The sequence below is a fragment of the Ranitomeya imitator genome, chromosome 1 (genome assembly GCF_032444005.1).
Source record: "Ranitomeya imitator isolate aRanImi1 chromosome 1, aRanImi1.pri, whole genome shotgun sequence".
NCBI lineage: Eukaryota > Metazoa > Chordata > Amphibia > Anura > Dendrobatidae > Ranitomeya > Ranitomeya imitator.
Genome location: NC_091282.1, coordinates 1,125,013,368 through 1,125,019,367, shown reverse-complemented (window position 1 = coordinate 1,125,019,367; position 6,000 = coordinate 1,125,013,368). Strand labels below are relative to the sequence as shown.

The following is a 6,000-nucleotide window of genomic DNA, read 5'->3' as shown; positions in this document are numbered from 1 at the left end:
ATATATGCATGTAATGTAGGGCAAGCGTATTAATATACTCACCTACTGCTGCTCTCTGCAGTGTCAGGTGCCGTTCAGCTTCTCTTCTCAGTGATGACACCGCTTTGCAGAGATTCTCTGGATCACGCGACACTCTATGTGACATGGAAGTGGTTAACAATGTGAGTCTATGGAGCATCAGAACGAGTCTCGGAACAAGGCTCCATTGTACGATTGACTTCCGGCTCAGGCATCGAGTTTAGAGTGAGCAGAATGGTTGGAATTGCGGTGATGTCACTGAGAAGAGAAGCAGAACGACGCTGGATCCTGGAGAAAGCAGCAGTAGGTAACTATAATAATAGACGTCCACTACTTTACATGCACATATACACATGTGATAAAAAATAAAATAGATGGGAGTGCATTTTTACATAAACTGTTTTATTTTATTTGTGTGAAATAATTTATTCTTCTATTTTTGAATCCACAGTAAAACACTGTGATGCATAAACATACCCTATAGTTATAAATTCATGGATTGAGGATACACTTTTTCTGAATTTGTTAAAATAAAAGGTAACTTTATTTAGTGTAACTTTTCACTACAATACGGCAAAAATAAAGTACATGAGTGGCATTCATCTGGTTGATGGTGCCACATGGAATATAACAGCTGTGTATATAAATGAAACATTCAGTCTAACAGATACAAAATGTATTAAACCAGTGATCGGAGAATTGCATTTATTTACAAGACATTATAGACGCGTCCAGCAACTTGCATTCTGCATGCAGAGTTCTTCAGCGGCACCCGTCATTAGTCATTCTCATTATACACCATAGCAATACACGGTAGAACACTGAAAAACAATGTTTTATTATGCTTTTAATATAAGTAAGAAATAAAGGAAAATTTGGCAGTTGTAGCCAAAAATAATTTATGATAACATCCTTTACATTCTATTGTGATAGATTGTTACAAGTTTACAATATGGGGTGTCCATGTCTTTGTAGTCAGCCCTTCATCAGCTACCTGTAAGAAAGAAACGATAAGGTCAAAGACACGTATGTGCATTATTGTAAAATAGTAATAAAAGGCTAACTACTGCAATATTGAACTCGCTAAAATGGTGTACAAGCTAAAAACTAAAATTGCACTAGCTGCTTTTCTTTTGTCATCCGAACAAGAAAAAACATCTTTGTCCTTGTTTGATATTTCCTAGAGGAGGATTGCGGCTTAAAAGTCTCCTCCTCTTGGCACGCTTGACATGTCACTTTCCGCAAGGAGAACCGATACCCCTTGGATAACGGTCAGACGCCTCTCACCCAGCCAAACCAGATCTCACACTTTATACTGACGAGGGGTAGTACCATGAAACACAGTGTCTGCAAATTGAGGTTCTGATTGAAAAGCCTCCTCATCTCGGCACGCTTGACATATCACTTTCCACAAGGAGAACCGATACCCCTTGGATCCCTGTTTGATTGAAATATGAAGGCTGCAGCCAATCATTGGCCACAGATCGGCTGCAGCTGTCATGTGATGCTTCGACTAGATGTTGATGTCAGGAACCTTGTGGGGACACAGTACATAGTGTGGTGAATTGGCACTGATCCAGAAGGTCATTTTATTTTATATTATATCACCCTGGTGTCGTACTTATGCATTTTAGAACCAGTAGAATTTGCAGGTCTTTTTTCTTAGGAATTACTATGACTTTACCTGTGAAACTGCTTTAAGGGCTCAAATATTGCTTTTCAACGTTTTAAAATGTTTATAAAAATCTATAAATTTTTCGTGTTTTAATACTGTACTTTACGTGTGCTTTGAGGGGGATTTTTTTTTGTCACAATTGAAAGACTTTCTTTAAATTATTTATTGTGTGTATTTTTTCCTAGTACAAAAAACTTCATGAATTTTAAACATTTTTTTCTGCAGTTTTTAAAAGCGCATTTGGTGTTGCATTTTAATAAATTAGAGCATGATCACACATAAGTTTTTTTTTTTACTGTTTTTTTTTCCAGCTGACTTGAAAGATATGGGCCTAATTCCTCATCAGATTTTTGCCATTTTTTTGCTTGAATAACTATTTATAACAATAATAACTACTAATAATTGTGTGATTTTCAACAAAAGATGTGCTACTTTTAAAAGTTGCCTTTTATTGTTTAGTTAATTTTCAGATTTTTACATCAATGTTTCTTTTCCAAATGTTTTAGATTCATTTTAAAAAGTTGCTAAATTTCTGCATTACTATTCTCTATCCCCATCCTCCCCCATGTGAATTTTTAAATGGCAAAAATCTCTGCATAAAATTTGCAACGTTTTGCAGAACATGCAATTGTTTGCTCTAAAAAGTCGCCAAAAAGGTTAAAGGCAAAAGTAACTTCCTCCGTCACCGTCACCCACTCACACTGCCTCTATCACCATCCCCTGATGATGATTCATTTCAAGGGAAAGATACTGTGGTGTTAGAAGCATTGACTGTATTGACTGAGGATGTGGTCAATTCTTGATCACCTCTACTGAACCAGGATGTCATCAGGGTCCGGTGGTACAGTAGCTGTGCCAGGTGACCTCAGCGCCACTCCCTGATGACTTCCTTTTTCAGAAGAGGTGATATACTATGCAGAGAAGTGAGTGCAGCCCCAGCTTCCTGAGACGTTTCGGTTGAGACTCCTCTCAAACATAACGTCAGAGAAAGTAAGGAAACAAAACACATATAGGAAACAGCAGTGTAAGGAGAAGTGTAGGGAATTTAATAATAAAGCTGGTTACAAAAGTAGTTAGGGGTTAAGAAAGGGCTTTATAGGTATCGGACCACCACTTTAAACTCTTTCCTGGTATTTCTATATTGTATCTTGTATGGACACCACTCTCTTTCCTAAAGAATCCATTCTATACTGCATTTAGATTGGTTGAACTGTGTGCTTCATTGTATTACACATTTGTTAAAAATATATAACCCAAATATATGCTTTAAGAATTGATTGTGCCACATAAATAGCAATAATGGAAAATAACGCTTCTCCTTCTTCTTGGTAAATTTAAATGGTGAACTGACTGAGTCATTAAGAGGAGATTAAGCAGTTGAAACATAATTTTAGGGTACCAGACAAAGGGAGCCTGCTGTCAATAAATGGTCAAGCAGAATAGCACTATCTGGCACGGTATAGACAGAGAGTCTGGATTCCTGCCCTGTTATACACTAATCTAAATAAGAAGCTTAAATTGCCCAATGCATTAAATGTAATGATACCCTACATCCTGTAAATGTAGACAGGCTGCGAAGTCAAGACCCATCAATTTTGCTATTTTTCATCAATTAATTTTTAACGCAGTAACAGACATGACAAACAAGAATAAGACAGCGAAGGTACAGGATCAATATCTACTGAAGCATTTTATGTAAGGCATTTAAGCACTGCTGATTGTACGGAGAAATACCAGGATTTTAGCAATAAAGCCCATTTAAAGTGAATATGTGCAAGTTTTTGACTTGCTGTTTCTGTTAATACCCAATATTTAGACATACTGAAACTGGTCATGCACATAGTATAGCGGATGGCTGAGTGTCAGCCATCTCTCCCCCTCCCCCACACACGAGAACGCTTGGCCACTACCAGGTTGTCTATGACAATAGAAGAACCAAGTGTTGAAATGTTAATCGTCTGACCCCTAATCTGTCAGGGGAGAGTTAGGAGACCCCCATGCACACCAGATTCTTGGCTGATCCCACCAGACTGTAAGATGTTTGGCCTGTCATCTATCGGCACGTTCCTCTGATGTGTATAGGGGTCTTAAGTCTTCTAGCTATAGACCAGATTCTAGCCTTTTTTTCTCGCACTGGAGCATAGGTAAAATAAGACACCCTAGTAGCCTCAGCACAGATAGATGTTTAGAATTTTAGTAACAGCGGGGTGGGGGAAGGCACACAGGGGTGGGAGGGGGGTGGCGACAGGGATCTTTATTTTAAACATGAGGACAAAAAAAAGGATTTTTCAGATCTTCTTTCCAGCCAACGCTGCTGGAAAGAAGATATGAATGGCTGCTTCAGCACCAGATGCAGGGGACAGCGCTTATCTCTTGTGCTGTCTCCTGCACGCTCCGTGTGGTACCCAGTCGGCACGTGGGCGGCACACGTGTGCCGCACGTGTTTCACACTGATGTACCACGGGAGCTCACGGAGACACGGACATGGATAATTCCGGTACCGATTTTTCCGGTACCTGGAATTATCTGGACGTGTGAGACTGGCCTAAGGCCGCGATTTGGTCATGAATTGCCATGGCAAACATCAGGACCACAAAATCAAGATCTGAGGGAACCAATTTGGTTGAATAGGAAGCCCCCACACTCTGTTAACCATTTATAATGATCAAAAAAGACTCAAGGCCTAGGTACGTGGCACTTCCACTATAAACTCATCCCATATATAACCAAGGAAGTCAAACGCCAAATATATAAGAAAATAGATAATTTTTATTTCAAAATAACTAAACAAGACATTTAAAATACATATAAGGAGGGAACACACCACAAAGTAAACTGCAACACATACATATGTACCAAAAAAATATACCAAAAAAATATAAAATATAAGCGCCTTTTTGAAAGAACCACTTGTAACAATGTATAATATACTGGCCCAATTGTATATAAGTCTGGGTGGGGACTCAATTCCACGGTGTGCCACCCCTAAGCCAGATGCTCATAACATACATGAATAGCACCCATTGCCTATAGCCTGCCAGTGCGTCCAATAGAATATATGCTATAAATAAGCTATTATAAAGTGCCTCCTACATTATGTTCAAGTAAAGTGCAATAAGTGCTTCCTACATAGGTGGCCTCATATGTGCATAATGTTATGCTTCCAGTAAGCAAAGATAGGCATAGACAATATATAAGGTGCAAGTAACGGCTAAAGGTGCCAAATGGTACATAACCTGTGTCAGCAGTACGACCCCTTTATATTTTTTTGGTATATTTTTTTGGTACATATGTATGTGTTGCAGTTTACTTTGTGGTGTGTTCCCTCCTTATATGTATTTTAAATGTCTTGTTTAGTTATTTTGAAATAAAAATTATCTATTTTCTTATATATTTGGCGTTTGACTTCCTTGGTTATATATGGGATCCATTTATAATGATGTAGTCACTATTGACAGCAGCATCTAAGGGGTTAAACAGACTTGTACAGTGCAAACACTGATTGTGGATGATGCTGCAAGTTGTCAGCTATAGTGTACAGCCGACAGCTGCTGGATTGTCACCTGTATGGGGAGGCTATTGTCTTGTATCTCAGGTCAGTTAAAAGACGTATTGGCTGTCATTAAGGGGTTAAAGAAATATTCTAGAAGATCTACATTAGTCTCATTAATTTTTAGGATGCAATTTAAAGGGAACCTATCACCAGAGAAAACACTATTAACCTGCAGATATGTGGTTTATCTGCAAGTCAACAGCGTTAACCTGCCAGAAGTGTTTTTTCGGGTGGCAGGTTCCCCTTAAATAGCTGCAATGCATTCATTCAGAGGAGCTCAGTTAGCTAGTTGCTACAATGACAATAAACTTGCGACATTTTTGCTAGTACTTCTACCATTTCTTCCCCTTGGACAACTTTCCAAAATCTCTCAAATCACATCAAAGAAGTTCCTATAGATTTGGAATGACATATTTCAGGAATTTCCATTAATAGTTGATGTAAGCACCAATCAGAAGATCCAATGGGCGGTAGGACTCTCCGCAGTGCTATAACCCCTTTTACACTGCAGTTCCACTTGATAAATATTGAATGTTACATGGTCCCTCTCTTCTGATCATTGCTGATAGTCCCGAGGACAAGATGGTCCCTAATTACGGTACACATTATTACCCTATCCTAAGTATAGGTCATCAATGAAAATTATTTAATTACCCCAGAAATTACTTCAATCAAAGTGCTTGTCAATGGAGGAAGCAACAGAAGCAAAGTGTGCAAGTTCTATTCGCAAGGGCAAAATTTTGCTTCCCCATGC

At 38.7% G+C, this 6,000-nt stretch overlaps 1 protein-coding gene across 4 annotated transcripts in view; it reads right to left on the bottom strand.

Annotated features, from left to right (window-relative positions):
- Positions 1-709: 709 nt before the first annotated feature.
- The window catches only part of NMU (neuromedin U), a 128,528-nt gene continuing 123,237 nt past the window's right edge, over positions 710-6,000 (bottom strand). For 2 of the 4 annotated variants that reach the window (XM_069744455.1, XM_069744456.1), the window contains one exon: positions 710-1,012. The gene's annotated coding sequence lies outside the window, so the exon portion shown is untranslated. The remainder of the gene's footprint in view (positions 1,013-6,000) is intronic. The other 2 variants (XM_069744454.1, XM_069744453.1) reach the window with 2 other exon arrangements.